This window comes from Schistocerca gregaria, chromosome 2 (assembly GCF_023897955.1).
Source record: "Schistocerca gregaria isolate iqSchGreg1 chromosome 2, iqSchGreg1.2, whole genome shotgun sequence".
Classification (NCBI taxonomy): domain Eukaryota; kingdom Metazoa; phylum Arthropoda; class Insecta; order Orthoptera; family Acrididae; genus Schistocerca; species Schistocerca gregaria.
In genome coordinates this window covers 986,760,858-986,783,376 of record NC_064921.1, presented here as the reverse complement: position 1 = coordinate 986,783,376, position 22,519 = coordinate 986,760,858, and the positions used below count along the sequence as shown (strand labels likewise).

Here is a 22,519-nt window from a genome sequence, read left to right as displayed (position 1 = left end):
CGATCGCTCTGGTCGCAGGTTCGAATCCGGCTCGAGCATAGATGTGTGTGTTGTCCTTATGTTAGGTTTAATTAGTTCTAAGTTCTAGGCGACTGATGACCTCAGAAGTTAAGTCGCATAGTGCTCAGAGCCAGCCATTCACACAAGGTTGACGCCGGTGGCGACACCTACAACGTGCTGACATGAGGAAAGTTTCCAACCGATTTCTCATACACAAACAGCAGTAGACCGGCGTTGCCTAGAGAACGTTGTGATGCCTCGAGTAAGGAGGAGAAAGGTAGCCTACCGCGATTGCGGTTTATCGTGTAACGTACCCTTAGGAAAATTAATGAATTACTGTGCTGATAAACATCTTACGTTATTTGATTTTCAAACAGCTGAGCAAAACTGAACGTACTCAGACATTCACTAAAGTGATACACAATATTTTTACCGCAACGCAATCTGGCTTTCAGTAATCCCTACAAAAGAATGGCCCTGACTAACAATAACCTATACCTTTCATGAATTCTTACCTCACAAAAATCTTCCTTACTCCAACTACTGCAATACAGCGAGCGCCAATACTGCCAGCTAAATAAAAGATTCTAACTAGTGAAACCACTAACTACAGATAGGCATAGTTAGCATATGAAACATTTTGATAGAGAACAGACAATGTATTTACTTTAATAGTGCTCAAAAGTCATAATATATATATCAGTTCATTACATCCAGTCTTACACATTTACTGTCTCTGATCGACACACGTCCAGATCATCCGCTCTCAAAACTCCGTCATCTCACTCCCCACATCCACCACTGCTGGCGGCCCACCTTCAACTGCGCAACGCTACGCGCTGTTAACATCCAAGTGCCCAACACTACAATAGTGAATATTACAACAATGCTAACCAACCACAGACTGCACATAGCACAGCCAGTGATTTTCATTGCTGCTCGCGTTAGTCGAGATCCAATGATTGTTAGCAGAATATGGAATCGGTGGGATCAGGAGGGTAACACGGAACGCCCTGCCGGATCCCGACGGCCTCGTATCACCAGCTGTTGAGATGACAGGCATCTTATCCGCATGGCTGTAACGGATCGTGCAGCCACGTCTCAATCCCTGAGTCAACAGATGGGGACGTTTGCAAGACAACAACCATATGCACGAACAGTTCGACGACGTTTGCAGCAGGAAGGACTATCAGCTCGGAGACCATGGCTGCTGTTACCCTTGACGCTGCATCACAGACAGGAGCGCCTGCGATGGTGTACTGAAGGACGAACCTCGATGCACGAATGGCAAAACGTCATTTTTTCGGATGAATCCAGGTTCTGTTTACAGCATCATCATGGTCGCATCCGTGTTTGGCGACATCGATGTGAACGCACAATGGAAGCGTGTATCAGTCATCGCCATACTGGCGTATCACCCGGCGTGATGGTATGGGGTGCCATTGGTTACACGTCTCAGTCATCTCTTGTTCTCATTGACGGCACTTTGAACAGTGGACGTTACATTTCAGACGTGTTACGACCCGTGGTTGTACCCTTCATTCGATCCGTGCAAAAACCCTACATTTCGGCAGGATAATGCACGACCGCATGTTGCAGGTCCTGTATGGGCCTTTGTGGATACAGATAATGTTCGACTGCTGCCCTGGCCAGCACATTCCCCGGATCTCTCACCATCTGAAAACGTCTGGTCAATGGTGACCGAGCAACTGGCTCGTCACAATACACCAGTCACTACACCCAGGCGTATCAAGGCCATTATTACGACCAGAGGTGGTTGTTCTGGGTACTGATTTCTCAGGATCTATACACCCAAACTGCGTGAAAATGTAATCACATGTCAGTTCTAGTACAATATACTTGTCCTATGAATACCCGCTTGGTCTGCATTTCTTTTTGCTGTAGCAATTTTAATGGTCAGTAGCGTATTTCACAAAGTCCCACAACAAATTCCGTTTTTTTTTTTTTAATGAAATTGACCGAGAAAAGAATGAGTTGCTTTGAGTATTGAACGCCCGTCGTACTACCTTCTGCGCCTCTTCCAGTATTTCACTCTAATTAGCTGATGTTCCATCTTCCCTATATGCAACACCGTCGTCCGCAAAGTGGCTTCACGTGTAGCACTGCTTTGGTGACAGAGCTTGAGTAGCTCGCACAGCAGCGGCTGCCGTCCACAGCTGCGAACCAGCGTGTGATTGGCGCCGGGTCAGACACACCCACGGCCTAGTCACACGCTATACTTAGCATCCGTCGCCTCCCGCGTCGCAGTCGCGCGCTCTTCGTTTCTCACGCACTCTGCCCTCCCTAATGTGATTCACGTGCCGCGCGCCACTCTACATACACGTGGCCGCCTAGTCACACAATAGTACTGTGCGCAGGACGCAGCTACCTCTGCGCTCAGAATGTCTCTGCTTTAGAACGCTCTGTCAGGGGCCCCGCAGTCGCACCGTCTATTTTGTCGGGGGAAAAGGAGAGGGGGGAGGGGGGGTATGGAATTGAGAACAGTAATACAGTAGTGGAAATCAGTGTAAAGGCACGGATATTTGTAGAAAACTTAACATTTCGGCTGGAACAGTTGTGCACAATGATAAGGGTATGAGATCCAGTGTCTCTTTTCATGTCCTTCTACCCTAATAACTGCAGGCTGATTTCTGTAAAAATTGTAGTTACCCTTTCGCTCCTTGTATTTTTTCTCTTGTACCTTCAGCATTGTAGTCAACAGAAGACCTAAGATGTTGTTGTTGTTGTGGTCTTCAGTCCAGAGACTGGTTTGATGCAGCTCTCCTTGCTACTCTATCCTGTGCAAGCTTTTTCTTCTCCCTGTCCTACTGCAACCTACACCCTTCTGAATCTACTTAGTGTAGTCTTCTCTTGGTCACCCTCTACGATTTTTACCCTCCACGATGCCCTCCAATACTAAATTGGTGATCCCTTGATGCCTCAGAACATGACCTCCCAACCGATCCCTTCTTCTAGTCAAGGTGTGCCACAAACTTCTCTTCTCCCCAATCCTATTCGACACTTTCTCACTAGTTATGTGATCTACCCATCTAATCTTCAGCATTTTTCTGTAGCACCACATTTCGAAAGCTTCTATTCTCTTCTTGTCCAAACTATTTATCGTCCACGTTTCACTTCCATACATGGCTACACTCCATACAAATACTTTCAGAAATAACTTCCTGAGACTTAAATCTATACTCGATGTTAACTAATTTCTCTTCTTCAGAAACGCTTTCCTTGCCATTGCCAATCTACATTTGATATCCTCTCTACTTCGACCATTATCAGTTATTTTGCTCCCCAATTAGAAAAATTTCTTTACTGCTTAAAGTGTCTCATTTCCTAATCTAATTCCCTCAGCATCACCTGACTTAATTCGACTACATTCCATTATCCTCGTTTTGTTTTGTTGATGTTCATCTTATACCCTCCTTTCAAGACACTGTCCATTCCATTCAACTGCTCTTCCAAGTCCTTTGCTGTCTCTGAGAGAATTACAATGTCATCGGCGAACCTCAAAGTTTTTATTTCTTCTCCATGGATTTTAATACCTACTCCGAATTTTTCTTTTCTTTCCTTCACTGCTTGCTCAATATACAGATTTAATAACATCGGGGAGAGGGTACAACCCTGTCTCACTCCCTTCCCAACCACTGCTTCCCTTTCATGTCCATCGACTCTTATAACTGCCATCTGGTTTCTGTACAAATTGTAAATAGCCTTTTGTACCCTGAGATCCAGTATAACGACAAATACAGTCAAATTGTTTCATATTTGATGTCAGTAGTACAGTATATGACAAAACATCAACGGTCTGGGGGGGGGGGGGGGGGGGTATAACTCGTTGTAAAGGCAATCGACTCTGTGCGGTGTTAGTGTGTGTGTTCAAATGGCTCTGAGCGCTATGGGACTTAACAGCTGACAGTCCCCTAGAACTTGGTACTACTTAAACCTAACTAACCTAAGGACATCACACACATCCATGCCCGAGGCAGGATTTTACCTGCGACCGTAGCGATCGCGCGTTTCCAGACTGAAGCGCCTATAACCGCTGGGCCACTCCGGCCGGCGTGTCTGTGTCTGTGTGTGTGTGTGGGTGTGTGTGTGTGTGTTGTGTGTGTGTGTATGTGTGCGCTTCCACCACGAAGAGGAGACAGACACCATTAGCGACACTGAATGTGTACATGAGGAAAACAGTTGTCATGTGACGAAAAGCAAAAGTTGGAGCGTGCAAGCATAAGACACTTTCTAATGATCAAATTGCCAAGAAGCTGCACAGTTCAGGTACAGTCATCGATGATTTCGTTAGATTGGGCGCACAATATGAACAGAAGGGAAAACAAGGGCAAAGTAAAAGATTATCTGAGGCATGGAAATCGTTACTTTTGTGCAAAGCAAGGGCCAAAAACCGTCATTCTTCGCAAGTAGTTGCTGGTTTATAGTTTCCAGTAAGTGCCAGACGCGTGCGACAAATTTTGTCACATGACAAACATCTCGCAGTCAAGAACCGACTGCGGAATCTGTTTTAACACTCAAGCAGGAACAGGCGAGATTGAAGTTCGCTGAAAAACACTTATCATGGAGTTCTGAATGGGAAAAAGAGATTTGCAGTGAAGAGAAGAAATGTAATTTAGATGGACCGGATGGGTTTCAATATTCTTGGCACGACCTGAGAACAGAACAGCAGGTAAGAATGAGCAGAAAAGTTATGATGATGGAAGTTTTGTGATATGGGCAGCCTTCTGCGCTGAAGGGAAGCCACACATTGCTTGGCTGAAAGCTAGAATGAACTGTAACAACTACACTGTGGTGCTAGAGATATAACTGATTACAATATATGAAGACCTAGGGAACGAAAGTCTAGTGTTTCAGCAATATAAAGCATATGTGCATGTTTCTGCTAAAAACAAAGAGTGGTTTCAAGACAAAGAAATTGATGTCTTGCCCTGGCCTGTATTTAGCCTAGATTAGAACCCCGTGGAAAACATGTGGGGAGTACTTTCAAGACGTGTTTATCGCAATGTAAAGCAATCTGGGGCCGTATTTGGGCTGAAAAGAGCGATACGAGAAGAGTGGGTGACAACTGCACTGCAAGAACTATAAAACCTAACAAAATCAATACCGAAGAGAATTTTTGAGATAATTAGGAAGAGCGGAGGTTGAACTAACTGCTAACAATTCAGTAACAGTACAGTGACTGCCTTTATACCAGTTACCACACAGGAAATACAAACACACTATTTAGTTACTGTTGTTATGAAAGAAACTATGTAATTCCTTTATGATTGTTCAAATCTTATATGTATCTACAAATTTCACAATATATTCGATACATGTTTGCTTCGGACATGGGACTATTACTTTCGTAGGCGCCTTGCCTTTATACAGATTTCTATTACTGTGCTGGTTATGGTTATGTGCGCATGATTGTGCAGCATTTTTAAATCACTGGAAATAATAGATCACTGACATAAAATTTTACGTATTTTCAAACGTTCCAGTTATACATTCTACCTAATTTTATTCTGTTGCTCGACTTTTACGTATTGCAAATTGGCAAAAGAGTTTTAGCTACATGTTCTGTTCGCCTGTGGTCTGTTGCATGTTGCTGTGAACTACCGCCACAGAATTAGGGGCAGAGATTATTGGTTTCAAATTGATAGCAAGGCTTGCCTGCATATCGATGCTGATACACCCTCGCACCAAACGACGTAGGTCGCTTGGCGGATCGTTCGGACAATCGGAATTTTCTTAAAGTGTGGCAGCTATTCGTTTCAGTTTATGCCAGTGATATTCTAGCTCACTTAGTATTTTTTTTGCGATTCTGTTTACGTTATTTTTACTAATACTGTGTTTTGTAGTGTCGCAAACTCAGAAACGAGACTCATTTTGCCCAATAGCCGATCAAACGTGAGCTACGCCCAACGCATTTTATCAAGATTTACGGACACTTCTACATCCAAGTCTACATAGATACCCCTCAAGCCACCGTACGGTGCGTGGCGGAGGGTACCCTGTACCACTACTTGTAATTTCCTTCCCTGCTCCACTCGGAAATAGAGCGAGGAAAAAAAGAAATCTGTATGCTTCCGTATGAGCCCTAATTTCTCGTATCTTATCTCTGTGATCCTTACGCGCAATGTACAAGCTCGTACCACCTCATATCACTTTGCAAAGTCATGCCCAGATATTTAAACGACTTGGATATATGAAGCACGACACTAGTAATACTGTATCCGAACATTATAGGTTCGATCTTCCTACTCATCCGCATTAATTTACATTTTTCCACATTTATAACTAGGAGCCATTCATCACACCAACTGGAAATTTTGTATCTGTCGTTTTGTATCTTTCTCTAATCCCTCAACTTCGACACCATGCCCTACACCACGACAAACCACCGCAGATTACTGCTCATCCTGTCTGCCAAATCATTCATGTATTATAGAGAAGAACACTAGTACTAACACACTTCCTTGGGCAGTCCCAATTATACCCTTGTCTCTGATGGTCACTCGCCGTCGAGAGCAACATACTTGGTTCTATTATTTAAAAAATCATCGAGCCACTCACATATTTGTGAATTTATTCTAAAAACTCGGACCTTCAGTAACAGCCTGTAATGGGGCACCGTGTCAACTGCTTTCCAAATTTTATTTAGCGTATAGCTAATAAAGGTATATCACAAAATTAAATTACATACACTACTGGCCATTAAAATTGCTACACCAAGAAGAAATGCAGATAAAATGGGTATTCATTGGTCAAATATATTATACTAGAACTGACATGTGATTATACTTTCACGCAATTTGGGTGCATAGATCCTGAGAAATCAGTACCCAGAACAACCACCTCTGGCCGTAATAACGGCCTTGATACGCCTGGGCATTGAGTCAAACAGAGCTTGGATGGCGTGTACAGGTACAGCTGCCCCTGCAGCTTCAACACGATACCACAGTTCATCAAGAGTAGTGACTGGCGTATTGTGACGAGCCAGTTGCTCGGCCACTATTGACCAGACGTTTTCAGTTGGTGAGAGATCTGGAGAATGTGCTAGCTGACAATCGCGATAGGCTACAATTCGACCTTCATCAAAGTCGGCAAAGTGATGGTACACATTTCTCCTCCTTACACGAGGCATCACAAAAGCTAAACATTTGAATATCACAGCATCGACTTCCTGCCGGTTAAATTTCGCGTCTGTAGCACGTCATCTTCGTGGTGTAGCAATTTTAATGGCGAGTAGTATATATATAACTTAAGTTTGTTTTTACAACTAAATATCCTGTCCTTCAATCCAGCGCACTGCTTCTGGAGTTGCTAGTAGGAAGTCCTCTTTGGTGCCGTGATAGGCTCGAATCCTGAATTCACTGACAAAATGTGGTAAATAGTCTGGTATGGAGTCCCGCAGCCACAGGCTGGATTAGGCAGCTTCTTCCACTTTAAGAGAGCATCCCTGCATTGGCCATGGCCGGTACGGATTTTGTTGAGAATAGTCCAGGTCTTGCGTGGTAGGTCGAATCCACTTGGAAGTTTAGCACCTGAAAAGATGTTATGCAGGTGCACATCTGTCACTGCTTCCCACCGACCTTTCCATTCTTCAAGGGGTTTGTAATCCTTAGCCGCGTGGGATTAGCCGAGCGGTTCAAGGCGCTACAGTCATGGACTATGCGGCTGGTCCCGGCGGAGGTTCGAGTCCTCCCTGGGGCATGGGTGTTTGTGTTTGTCCTTAGGATAATTTAGTTTAAGCAGTGTGTAAGCTTAGGGACTGATGACCTTAGCAGTTAAGTCCCATAAGATTTCACACACATTTGCACATTTTTTTTGAAATCCTTAGCAATCATGTCAGCAGCACCGCACAGCGTTGGATGGCGTGATTTCAGTCTCTTACGACTTAAAAGTGGCAGGTTGTTTTGCACGGGTAGGTTAGAATTCCTGGAGAGCTTGTGGAATTCCCTCATAGAGCAGTACATCTGTGTAGATCAGGAGGCATTATACCGATTAACAGTGGAAGCCAATAAACTGGAGTAGATCTGATTGCACCAGATATTACGCGCAATGTCGTATTCAGCGGGGTATCAACAAGCCTTATATGATGACTGTTCATTCAAACAGGTGCACAAACTCAGCACTTGAGTACACCAAGCCCAGAGCTGAAGATCGCAGGGTGGTTATTCGAGATCCCCAGGTATTTCCGCATAGCTTATAGAAAATGTTGTTTTGTAGTATGAGCTGAGTTGAGAAGGTGTTGTCTGAAGCATAGTGTACGGTCCAGGATGACACCAAGATATTTTGGGTTCGAATTAGGACGAAGAGTTCTGCTCTGAAACTTACTTCCAGGTTCACGTTCGCCAACGGATTATTTAAATGGAAGCAACATACTTCTGTTTTACTCACACTGGGTTGGAGTCTCCAGATTTTGAAGTAATGGTCAAATACAGACAGGTCATAGGTTATAATATCTTCTGTTGTCTTCATTTCCTGGTGTTGTACAACTAGAGCCAGGTCATCGGCGTAGCAACATTTCCGGAAATCTAGATATATGGAATCTGCCTGTTGCCCTTCATCCATTGATCGCAGTATATCATGTTGGAAGATGTCAAGGTTAGCTTCGCACGATCGATACTTTCTCAAACCATGTTTATTCGTGGACTTAAACTTCTCAGTCTCAAGAAAATTTATTATATTCGAAGTAAAAATACGTTCAGGGACTATACAGCAAACCGAAATTAGGGATACTGGTCTGTAATTTTGCGGATTCCTTCTTATATAGTAGGGTCACCTGCTCTTTTTTCTCAGTTACTTGGTACTTTATGCTAGGCTACAGATTCACGATAAATGCAGGCTACGTAAGGGGTCAGTGCCGTAGACTATTCTTTGTAAAATCGAAGTGAGATTCCATACGAACCTGGTGATTTATCTGCTTTCAGACCTTTCAGTTTTTCTCTACTCCAGGGATGCTTATTACTATGTCATCCACATGGTAGTCTACCCGTTGGTCAAATGAGGGTATGTTTGTACGATTCTCCTGTGTGAACGATTTCTTGAATGTGAGATTTAAAACTTCTGCCTTCGTTATGTTATGTTCAACTACCCCACCAGACTGGTTAACAAGGGGCAGAATGGAAGCCTTAAAGCCTTAGACCCGCTTAGTGATGTTACGTAAGACCAGAATTTTCACGGGTTCTATGTCAGGTCTTTGCTAAGGTGTGACGGTGGTAGTTGTATGCTTCTCGCATTGATCTTTTCACAAACGCACGAATCTCTATTAACCTTCGCTTGTCTTCTTTTGTGCGTTCCCTTTTGAACCGAGAATGCAACATCCTTTGCTTCTCCAGCATCCTTCGAATTTCGTTATTAAACCATGTAACCTCCCCACAGAAAAAATATGAGTATATAACATTTACATTTAGCGTAACCTACCAACAGTTAAATTCCGCAACCTACCTATAACAAAATGTGACTAACCTCCTACTTAAAAAATCTGACTCATATACAACCTTTCAATAATTGACTGTGAATTTAAACTGGTAAATTTGGACGTCAGAAGTGCTGCGTCATGGCCCTGAAAGATCATACTGAATAAATTGAAAATTCTTACCTCAATAAGGTCGCCGGATAACGCAATATATATCTGCTCCTATAAGAAATATTTCTGACACAGCTCGGTGCAATGCTGACCGATAGATTGGTCATGTATAAAAAGAAACAACTGACTTTTCTTTACAATAATCGGGATGACCATGGATTGGAGAAATTAGTAAAATCTTTAAATTGAGATGAATGGTTGCCAAAAGTTAATTTTTATAAGGAAGGTTTTATTAAGAGATTTTTTTAAAACATTTACATGGGACTTGATATAACAACAGTACACATGCGCGAGGCTGCTTTTACCTTATACTACATCGCTCAGGTACCGCCATCGCTCCCCACGAACGGCCCAGCCAACTCGATACACCAGACTACTAGCTACTACTTACTCCTACTGCTACACAGTTCCTCCTGAAAACAACACTGCTCTCTGGTCTGAGATTCTCTTACAGCTTACATATCGCAGCAGCGCGTGAGCAATCCATCGAAATTACATCTGCTCGAGTGCGCTAGCAACAAATTCCTTAATCATGGACCTCTTACAACCACGGTCGGTCTTTTCTATCGTTCATCCAGACACATAACTCTCAGGACCACGATTTACAATCTGCTAAAACCTGGCCCATACAGATGTAGCTTAATACTTGATATCTAGGTGTATTTCTATGTATGACACCTTTGATTGTGTACATGCTGACATTCTTCATTCAGTGTAGTTCTTTCCATGTTTATTAACTGTGACCGTCGTATATTTACCGTTGTTACTATTAACTGAATATACCCCCACTATTGTAATTATTGTATGTAACTTTTGCTCACTATACTTGACTTAAGCTTAAGAGTGCAAACTTTTTAAGGACATACCGGCCAAGAGCATATTCAGAATTATGGGCGTCAGAAGGGGTGTTCCTTATTTCTGCAAGTTTATTACGTTTTCTAGTTCATTATTGTGTGCCTTGCTCTTATATACTCAACTTTGTATAATTACTAGTAAGAAAGTAATTTATACCATAGGTTTGCTCTCTGCATGTAGCCCCAACAAATGTTCATGTTTTATACAACCAATGATGTTCACTACTTTCTAGTTGATAGTTATATCTAGACTGCACATTAAGTGACTCTATGGGCAATACTTTTGAAAAACAATCTGACTTGGTTTAATTTTATGAAATAATTTACTTTAGATTTACGTCTTAAATATGAATAATGTTCAACATACTACTCGTACTTCTTGACAGTTGTGTAATGTGTACCTATAAATACATTCAGTAATGAATGAAGTGTAGCCCAAGGTCTACATAGATGTTGACAATGTATCCTTTCTTCATTAAGGTATATGCTTTCCTTTGTTACTATCTTGGATAAATACAGTAATGGCTTTTGGATATACTTGTATCTGACAATTGTGCACTTCTGCATACAGTATAACATACGTTTTTCATATTAGGTGCATTGTGCTGCCACCTACTGCCAGGTACTCCATAACAGCGACCTCAGTAGTCATTAGACATCGTGAGAGAGCAGAATGGGGCGCTCCGCGAAACTCACGGACTTACGTGGTCAGGTGTTTGGGTGTCACGGGCTTAGTCCATACATACTTATCTTAATAATTTATATTTAGGTATATTTCTATGTTGATCTTGTACCTTCGACTGTGTACAAATTGGCATTCTTCATCCAGAGTAATTTTTTCCATGTTTATTTACCCTGGCCCTCTTTATTTATAATGCTTACCATTAACTGAATATAGCTCTCGATTGTACGTAACTTTTGCTCACTACACTTAACTTATGTTGAAAAGTGTAAGCCTTAACGATGTATCGGTCAAAGAGATACTCAGAATATGATAGGTCTGAGGTTGTATCAGCCTAATAGGAACATGACATATGTTTTTACCTGATCTGTTCTCATCTTTTTAAGTGCATGTAAAGGGGATAGGCAAAGTAATGCGAGCAGTGGTAGTAGTGAGACGGCTGTGTCTGGCGGTGAACAACGCAGATAAGGCACGCGAGGTGCTGGACTGTGCATGTTCAGTACGGACTAAGCATCAGTGCAAGTTGCCTAGAGTAGTGCACACTTCGTATATGCATTTAGAGGCCGAGGTCGACGTGCAATGAAAGACCTAACAAAATGGTTAAAATGGCTCTGAGCACTATGGGACTTAACATCTGAGGTATTCAGTCCCCTAGAACTTAGAACTACTTAAACCTAACTAACCTAAGGACATCACATACATCCATGCCCAAGGCAAGATTCGAACCTGCGATCGTAGCGGTCGCTCGGTTCCAGACTGAAAGACCTAACAGAATTCCAAAGAGGGCAGATTGTGTGGGCGCGATTAGCTGGAGCATCACTAACCAAGACAGCCAACTTATTGAATGGTGGAAGAGCAACTGTTTCAACAGTCATGACAACCTACACAAAACATGGAAAGACATCATCGTGTAAACGTAATAGTGGACGCAAATCAAAACTAAATGACAGAGATCGTCGTACGCCAACACGTGTTGTTTCAAAACAACACAAAACTATGCGGCTAAAGTGGCTGCAGAGCTCAATACCCATCTTCGAGACACCATCTCTATCGACACTGTGCGCCGAGAACTCCATATAGCAAAGATTCATGTACGAGCCGCTATAACGAAACCATTAGTGACGAGAACCAACGCAAAGAAGCAGCATAATTCATGGACGGATGATCAGTGGAAACTCGTCATATGGTCCTATGAGTCAACGTTTTCGTCATTTCCAATATCCGAGAACGCCGCAAGAAGTCTACAATCCTGACTGCTTGATTGCAACGGTTAAGCATGGAGATGGAAATGTGATGGATGGGCAGCCATATCATGGTCCTATCAATACTGTCAAACGCCACATTACAGCCAACGATTGTGAAAATTTTAGTTGATCAGGTGCACCCCATGATACAAATGCTGTTCCCCAACGGTGATGCCTTATTTCAGGATGATAATGCATCCATTCGCACAGCCAGGACAGTACATTAGTGGTATGACTAGCTTGCAGCTGAACTGTCTCCGAACCTGAACATTATCGAACCCTTGTGGGCGGTATTGCAGCGCAGACTCCGGAGCATATTTCGCCTCCCTCGGCACTAAAGTAGTTAGAAGAGGTTCTGATCGAAGGGTGGCATAACATTCCACTGGAGACTATACAATCATTATATGCCAGTATTCCAAGAGGAATCGCAGCTGTATTACGGGCAAATGGGGGTCCCCCTTATTAATAAACTATTCCCAAGCTAATACAGGTTGTAAGTAGGCAGTTTAGGTTTTTATATCGGTAACGCCACGTTGCGCTCTGTACGAAAATCACTGGCTGTGTGCAGTCTGTGGCTGGTTGGCATTGTTGAAATATTCTCCATTGTAGTGTTGGGCAGTTGGCTGTTAACAGCGCGTAGCGTTGCGCAGTTGAAGGTGAACCGCCAGCAGTGTTGGATGTGGGGAGTGAGATGGCGGAGTTTTGAGAGCGGATGATCTGGACGTGTGTCCATCAGAGACAGTAAATTTGTAAGACTGGATGTCATGAACTGATATATATATATTATGACTTTTGAACAATTTAAGGTAAACACATTGTTTGTTCTTTATCAAAATCTTTCATTTGCTAACTATGCCTATCAGTAGTTAGTGCCTTCAGTAGTTAGAATCTTTTATTTAGCTGGCAGGTTTGGCGCTCGCTGTATTGCAGTAGTTTGAGTAACAAAGATTTTTGTGAGGTAAGTGTTTCATGAAAGGTATAGGTTATTGTTAGTCAGGGTCATTCTTTTGTAGGGATTATTCAAAGTCAGATTGCGTTGCGCTAAAACTATTTTGTGTCAGTTTAGTGTTGATCAGAATAAGTAAAGAGAGTAATGTCTGAGTACGTTCAGTTTTGCTCAGCTGTTTGATAAGCAAGTCATTCATAAATTTTTCTAAGGGGACGTTTCAAGGTGTTCACATTATTTTGCCTATCCGCTGTGCGTATGTTACATCCAAATTCTTGCTAGGTTATATTACCTTTGTGTATATTACAAGTTTCCAACTTCGATGTTAACATACGTCCCATGAAGATCGTGCATGACCGAAACTGATAGGCATATAGGTGTTTAAATTAAACAACTGATGGATAAAATGTATTTTGCCTCTTTTTTTTCCATGTAATTTACTGGTGATCGCCGAGAGAATACGTGACGCGTCAGAAGACAGCGGCCGGAAACCAGCTGCGTATGTGTCGCCACACCGGGAAATGCTCACCTATTGTCCTCGGAACCTCCGTTCGTTGATGAAGCGTGAGAACTATTAATTATGATAAGGACGTTGTATATTCTTTTTTTCACTGATGTGTGAATTACATTGACGTATTAACGTTATGTCGTTGACTCACGACACGAATGAGAGTTAAAGGTTGGTTGCAAGTTGCAATAGTTATCTCTGTGAAGCTAACTGATATCTCACATTACCGCAGAAGTTTATGAATATTACGAAGAATATTTTAACTGAGTTGATTTCGTGAAGAGTTGGCCGTACTGCAACCGAGCAAAGGATTTTTAATAATATGAATTTCCGGAACCATTTACTGAAATGTTTACACTCTGTAGATCGGACGTGCATATTTGAGTTGATTGACGACAGCATAAGGTGAAGAAGTTTCCCCAACGCATCTCACACGTACTTCTTTGCGGTTTGAGTTTGGGAAAGGGGGGGGGGGGGGGGGGAGGGAATGGACAAGCAAGTACATTCGCAGAATATCCCCCCATTTCAAGAGTTCCTCCACTTGCACTGTTCAATGCGGTCGCGCACACTGTCATCCATATAAATGACGTCAGAACCGGTTGTACCCCTGAAAAAACGAGCATGGGGAAGGAGTACAGTGCCACAATAGATGAGTGTAGCTTGTTCAAAAATTTGGAAGTTCATGCAGCACTACACTGCTACACCGGGAGCACCAAAACGGTCCTGTTTGACATTGTTCCTGGGTGCGTTCCGTGTCCCCATCAGTTGCCATCTGAAGGCATGTCCGAAATAACTTCTCACACTGAATCTGCGCTAATCTCAGAGGAGCACGCGATCCCACGCGTCCTCCCTATGCGCTTGACTAACGGTGCTGCCGACACAGCAACGGAACACAATGCACTGGTCTTCGAAAAAGAGATCAACCTCGTTTAGTCGCCAAGCCACTGTGGAGCGTGAGTTTGAGTACTTTGCGGTCCACAGTGGCTTGGCGACTAAACGAGGTTGATTTCAGGTAAGTGAGGAATGGTTGAACAAGAATTCCTTACCGTTATTTATTTCCTCATTTCAATACAAGGTGAACCCGAACTCCACCAATAAAATATCAAGGGTTGTTCACGAATATTTTCGGAATATTTTGGTATAAGGGACGCGTGTCTCTGGTGAATCGTCAGAGCGTAGTAAAGTAATTACGATTTAAGTAGCTTATTAAAACAATGGCCTTTGTGTCTGTAAAAACATATTCAAAACAGTGAAAAAGGCTGTAATATGGAATCACCAAAACGTACACAAATACTGTTCGTGGTTGCGATTGCCTACCAGTAGACCCACACGCGGGGTGCATGTCGTCCAACTTTTTCATCAGTAAATCTGTTCTAACTGTTCGGTATCACTGTTGAAGTACATTTAACACTGCTGGAAAAATAAACTCGAGACATAACCGAGCAGTACTGACTGCGAATCTGAAAGCGTACAGTGGTTTTTACTGCTGTCAGTAGAAAGCACCGTAAGTGCATGGAACAAGTATGTTTTCAAAGAAGGCACACAGTGTATACCGTCGACATTTTCACTGTTGTGCAGATAGATTCGGTGCAATATTGATACAAAAATGAAAGGGGGTAGGAAATCAAAGAAAACGCAATTACTTTGTAATGATCACGGACACCTTTTACCAAAATGCTCAGAAAATGTCACTGAACAACAAACGAAATTTTATAGCTAGAGTTCGGAGTCATCCAGACTAGTTGTTGACGCAACTCATCCGTAATACTTGAAGACATCTCACACTAAAATGCCGAAAGTAACGAGTGCTCAGACAGATCCGAGCAATGAGGACAGTCCACGCTTCCGGTTCCAGATTCCGCAACAACGGAAAGATACTTCATTCTACGACAACGGAAAGATACTTCCGATCGTGACTGTACGTCTGCTGGTGCTACAATATTTCAACAAATGGAGTCCAGGTTCGTCCACAACATGTTTCCCCATTCCGAAGAAGAAACTACGCTTCACGTTCAAATCCGGCAACTATCTAGGCACGGAGTATAAGGTGTGAACAATACGGTCTTCGCTTCTCACGAAATGTATGCAGAACTACGATCATACAGGGTCGAACTGATTGCCCAATGCCCATTTGTCATATCTCTATTCATCTATAAACATTAATACCTACACGATAGACGTGATAAGTACTGTACCTTCGTCGCAACTCGTCTTAATCCTTACCCATACCAAACTCAGGCCATCAATGTTGTTTATTAAGCTGGGGTCTTCTCGGCACCTCACTTTTTTTTTTAATTTCTCAACGTAGTAATTTAGAAGGTTACTCAAATTAATTCTTGGATTGTTTAAAAGTATACAGGGTGAGTCAGGAGGTAAGGTACACACTTTGAGGGGTGATAGTGATCCTGAACAAATAAAAACATCATATGCACATATGCCTATTCCGAATTGTATGTAAATAGTGACAATGTACCACAGTAGTGTAGAGCAAGTTGAGACGAACAGTTTGATACGGGACACTTGTGGCCTGTCAAGTCGGTAAACTACCTCAAACTGGCCTACAAAAACTACGTAAGCTACAGCGCATTCGCGTCAAGCGAGTTTTTCAGCATTCTCACGCTCTTTTCGCACAAACCATTAGTTCTAGAGATAAAAATAATAGGACCTTTTGCTGTAGGGAAATTTAATATAGTTCAATTTTGTACTGCCACACGTTTTCGCTGGAGGGTGTGGTTTTCGAGTTATTTATGGAAAACATACAAAAGTGATATTAAATGTGTTCTACATCGGAAACCATTCGGAATAGGGCCTACGTGCATATGAAGAATCACTAATACCATCACCCCTCAAAACATGTACCTTTCCTCCTGAATCACTCTGCGTATATTGAACGGGCATTGTTGACATCAGACAGCGTGTTTTTTTTTTTTTTCAACTTCATTCAGTGATTAATACAATTGTATACTTGGGCCTTAGCTGACCAACGCTACGACGTCTGAGAATGTGAATTTTCATGAAGAAAGTTCTCTACCTTTTGCAGTTTCCATCATTCCAGGAATGTGAGGCTATTCTTGCTCTCATAGTGGTTGGCCCGCGTGGCCGAGCGGTTCTAGGCGCTTCAGTCCGGAAGCGCGCGACTGCTACGGTCGCAGGTTCGAATCCTGCCTCAGACATGGATGTGTGTGATGTCCTTAGGTTAGTTAGGTTTAAGTAGTTCTAAGTTCTAGGGGGCTGATGACCTCAGATGTTAAGTCCATAGAGCTCAGAGCTATTTGAACCTTTTTTTTTCATAGTACCTGCCGTAGTAATGTGCGTGTTCAGCAAAAATTCTGCAGTTAGCACGGATACCTCTTCCAAATACAGGCCGTGATTCGATCAGTCACAGAGTCATATCCTCGCCCACTTGCTAGAAGCTCCCGGATGTAGACTGGCATCGTGGACAAATATGCCATCTTCATGTCTGCAGCTTTCCAGATCTTGATTCCATATTCTGCTAGTTTTGATTTCATATACCGCTTCACTGGGCACCGTGTCCCGAAATGCGACTAGTTGCTCACCCACTGTAATTTCTCCGAACGGTTAGGAAAACGCTTACAATTTCCTAGAAACCAATTCCAAGCGTCACTTATGCCTGCTAGTTGATACTTTTCTTTACGTTTACGTTGAGCACGTTTTGCTTTATGATCAAACCCGATAAATTGAAGGATTTGCGCGAATCAATCCAGTGGCATGGCAGCAGTAAAAACTGCACGACGAACGTTTTCGTCTATTTTCCACATTTCAGAAACTGAATCCTTTAGGCACAGAAGAGCTCCAGCAATTAGCAGCACATCAAAAAAACTCTCAGTTCGACGGAATCTACATCTTTCCAAATCCTCACTCTAGTCGGAGCAGCAACGCTTCAGCATTGGTGAAGGTGCATATAGTATCTACAATTTAGTCCGAAAAGAGCAAGTTGAGAACTTCGGACACTACAGTTGCAAGATCACTTGCGAGTTTTTGCCCGCGGGATCTTTTAGCGATGATATATTGTCGGCGGAGAGTCTAGGGGGAGGGGCGGAAGGTGGACCTGAACTTTTCCATTTTTGTCCTGACTTTGCAACTAACATGCCTCTTTCATCGGAATCCCCGTCAGAATTTCCGATGGCAACGTTACTTTCTTCTGAATACACTTTAAGGCTATCTTCCGACGGTGACGCATCTCGTTATGGAATTAAGTGCTCTCAGGCATGCATCTCGCGTCTTCCAGGTAACCGAGATGACGTTAATTCAACATCCTAAGAATGTCATCATTTGAGATTTTTTGCGGGCTATTTTTGATCATTTACAGCTTTCAGATTCTGAATAAAACAAAAAGTTAGCCCGCCGCGGTAGCCGAGCGGTTCTAGGCGCTACAGTCCGGATCCGCGCTGCTGCTACGGTCGCAGTTTCGAATCATGCCTCAGGCATGGATGTTTGTGATGTCCTTAGGTTAGTTATGTTTAAGTAGTTCTAAGTTCTAGGGGGCTGATGACATCAGATTATAAGTCCCATAGTGCTCAGAGCCATTTGAACCATTTGAACAAAAAATACGTCATCTGAAATTTGCAACACACTATACTATGTGAGATTCGGCCAGGATCCCAAGTGTGTTACCATTTTTCGTATATTTTCGAACAACCGTATCATGCATCAAATATGTAATGTACAGCTTGAATAGATAAAGTAAACATATAAAAATCAAGACTAAATTGGTTCTTATAGTTGGAGCAGTATCACCAAAAATCACTCACTAGGGTCCTTGGAGGACCCCGTTTGGCGTGTATATGAATACTGCATTTACACGTAACAGTTGTTACTAATGAGACAAGGAGACGTAAATGTGGTTTTTTAGATGACCAGCTATACGCATCAGAGTGCTTGGGAGTTTGCGACCTTACTATGCTCTTGCATCGTCAATGCGCTTGTGATTTTCCCTGTCACAGGTCTACGTAACACGGTACGTAGCTGGTGTTTACCAATTCCACAGCTCCCGCCAGGAAACTGCATTACGCGTTCATAACTCAGAGGAGTAAAACAAGTTTACGCCTGCCGAACCTGTCCTGAAAGGATCAGGGGACACGTTTTCTGAAGCTGCAGGTTTCTGTAGCTTTCACTCAAGGAAAGAAAGCCTTTTGCTTATAACTGAGTCTCTCTGCAGAAAACTGATTCGCAGCTGATTCGAAGGAAGTATGGAACACAGACCTTGAAGCACATTATTTGTGCAGGCACTCTGAATGCATCGCCGCTTTTACTTACCGCCCTCGGTCTCCAATAAATCTTCGTTTCTAAACAAAGAGGACGTCTAGTGTAAATAGTGTCACCTAGAAAATATACTTCTTCTGTACTAAGGGAAATTTCAAGGATATACTTGAATGAGTAAGCAACTTTTTTTAGGATCAACCGTACACACTCAAATATAGGAATTATAGTCAAAGTTTAAAGGGATTGTAAATCGCGCTTCTGGAGAAGTATGTGGATTAAAGATTAAGTGGATTAACGACGGAAAAGATCCACGGTAATTTAATAACAAAATTCTGAAGCTGCAGAGATGGCAGACACTTTTGCAAAAACGGCAAAAAAAAAAAAAAACGTGCGCATGTCGGCAGGCAATACTAGAAAATCGTGAGTCTCTAAAAATATCGAGGCGTACAACTACCGCCGCCATTGTTAAGCAAAAGATATTGTCGAGAACCCAAGAAAGTTCTGATCCTACGTAAAATCGCTAAACGGTTGTAGACTTCTATTTAGTCACTCGTTGAGCAGTCTAGTGTAGCAATAGAAGACAGCAAAAAGAAAGCCAAAAGTTTATACACTACTGGTCATTAAAATTGCTACACCAAGAAGAAATGCAGATGATAAACGGGTACTCATTGGACAAATATATTATACTACAATTTCCAGGAGTGTATTTGCGAACGCCGACCGTGTGCGGCTGTTTCTTGTTGGATCGGCTGATCAGTCGGAAGTTGCATTGCAGAGGAGAGTAAATGACTATTCAAAATATAATTATTTTTGGATAGCTCAACATGAATTTCCTAAGGGACCGTAGTTTATCATGCATTTACCAGTAGAATGTGGGGCGGAGAAAATATTTCGCCGCATACAACTTCCGTCCGATTTCGACGAAAGAATTCGTGACTGTGAACTGTCTATTTGGCAGAAACATAAAGAAAATTAAATAACTTCATGAAGGAGTGAGACATAGATTCTACACTAAATAAATAGTCCATACACCAATTCCATTTAAATCTGAATTTATGGCAATTAATAGAAGAACTTACACTGCAATGAAAAATTTAACAAGGATGCCGTTTTGACTGGCACTTCTCTTCTGGTAATGACAATAATTCCTTTGACGTTTTCACATACACGTCGCACAATAAATTTACTGCTATCCAGTATTGCACTTTCAGTATTGCTCTTTACTTTACACTAAAATAATATTATTTTTAACGATAATAATACGGCGGCAAGACATGCGCGTCCGACACAAGTTACAAGAGACAAGAGAAGAATGAGTAACTGTTCATCGAGAATATCTCGTACATAAAAAAAAGAAAATGTGTAAAAGTGTTCTTCTTCTGTCCGTTTTTCGCGCCGCGGTTTTCAAAGTCAATAACTCACTGCATCTCTGACGGCGCTTCGACAATAAACAAGTTACGTCACAGGTCGTTCACCTTTTACATTCTCGCAACATTATTTGCTAACTGTAGCTGTTGCCGAGCGACTGCTCGGTTAGTGAATGATTTAAAATGATAAGGCAATCACATAATGTCACAAACCATGCCCGAGGCAGGATTCGAACCTGCGACCGTAGCGGTCGTGTGGTTCCAGACTGTAGCGCCTAGAACCGCGCGGCCACCCCGGCCGGCGCGTGTCTTGTCTTCCGGGTTGGCGGGCGAAGAGAGTGGGTTGTTAGCCTTCGACGGGTAACCCTCGAGATGTCGTGGTGTTCACGGGGAGACGAGTGTCAACGGCTGCCGATGGAGCGTGATGACTGTTACACGCTGTGGTGTGAAATTGGTTGGGCATTTCGCCAACGTGGGGAGCTTGGAGATACAAGTGCTGTGATTTCGCTGGGAACGAAATTTGAAGGGAAGCGTTGAAGCTGTGGAACCAGCTCCCTGATATGGAGTAAGTCGTCGTAATTCTTTGTTCACCGACGCACTCAGAGACGTTAAAGGTTATTATTATGGTGAGACTTTCATTGTATGTATTGTATTGTATGTTAACTGGGGATCTAGAAACGGAGGAGAGGCTCCGTCGCCGCCGCAGCCGCAGTGGTCCACAACCCCGCGACGACTACCGCAGTCCACTTCACCCCTCCGCCGCCCCACACCGAACCCAGGGTTATTGTGCGGTTCGGCCCCCGGTGGACCCCCCAGGGAACGTCTCACACCAGACGGGTGTAACCCCTATGTTTGCGTGGTAGAGTAATGGTGGCGTACGCGTACGCGTACGTGGAGAACTTGTTTGCGCAGCAATCGCCGACAAAGTGTAACTGAGGCGGAATAAGGGGAACCAGCTCGCATTCGCCGAGGCAGGTGGAAAACCGCCTAAAAACCATCCACAGACTGGCCGGTTCACCGGACCTCGACACAAATCCGCCGGGCGGATTCGTGCCGGAGACCAGGCGCTCCTTCCCGCCCGGAAAGCCGTGCGTTAGACTGCACGGCCAACCGGGCGGGCCGTGACTTTCATAGTCGAACCTTAAGGTGGTGTGGAACTGTTAAGCTGGCGTAGTTAAATGGTGGACGTTATTTGAAAAATTTTCTCAGAAGTTTTGCTAGTGCTTTGTGTTTCTTGCAATCAAATGATTTTACGTTGGCGTTTTTAAAGCCTGCACTCTATTAATACAGTTGTCCAGGTTTAAGTGAGTCAAAGGTTCTGCCGAGTGTTTCTGTGTTTCAGAGTTATTGCAATGTGAAATTACAATGAAATCACTACTGCATACAGGCGTTGATATATGTCAACGGGGAGAGTCGAAAATGTGTGTCCCGACCGGGACTCGAACCCGGGATCTCCTGCTTACGTGGCAGACGCTCTACCTATCTGAGCCACCGAGGATACAGAAGATAGTGCGACTGCAGGGACTTATCTCCGGCACGCTTTCCATGAGACGCACATTTCCAACCTTATTGTCCCGCACTATATTCATAGTGCCCCTGCCCATTATACACGTCCTAAACAACAGATACCATCTTCATATATTATTGAAATGTCTTTGTGATTCGGGCAGAAACTTTTGATTTTACCAGCGCCTTGGCGGGGAGTGAAATGTCATCCGAGGTCTAGGCCTGGCAGTGTTTGAGAACCTGGCCACTATCGGAGTTGTTCACATACCGCATTCCAAAGTTTAGTATTTATCTTCCCTACGTCAAGGCGGGTTAAGCTGGTAGATATATATATATATATTATATGTAACCCGTTTGTACATGAATTTGTTTCCTTAAATATTAGGGACTGGCAACTGGCTACACAGTAACTGCATAGCATCTGCTGAGTTCCTTGTGCAGCTTTTTCTAGTAATTTCTTATTTACCCGTCTGAGTACGTGAACATTTATTTTTTGAAGATCAGTGTGTCTGTTGTAGTTTTTTTATTTAAATTGTTCTGTCATGTTATGTAATGGCGTCTTAGCTTGGCACTAGTGTTCAAGTGTTATTA

The 22,519-nt window shown here is 43.0% G+C and overlaps 1 non-coding gene across 1 annotated transcript; it reads right to left on the bottom strand.

Annotated features, from left to right (window-relative positions):
* Positions 1-21,846: 21,846 nt before the first annotated feature.
* Positions 21,847-21,921, bottom strand: Trnat-cgu (transfer RNA threonine (anticodon CGU)). The gene has a single exon. It is a non-coding gene; the product is annotated as a tRNA-Thr (tRNA).
* Between the last annotated feature and the right edge of the window lie 598 nt (positions 21,922-22,519).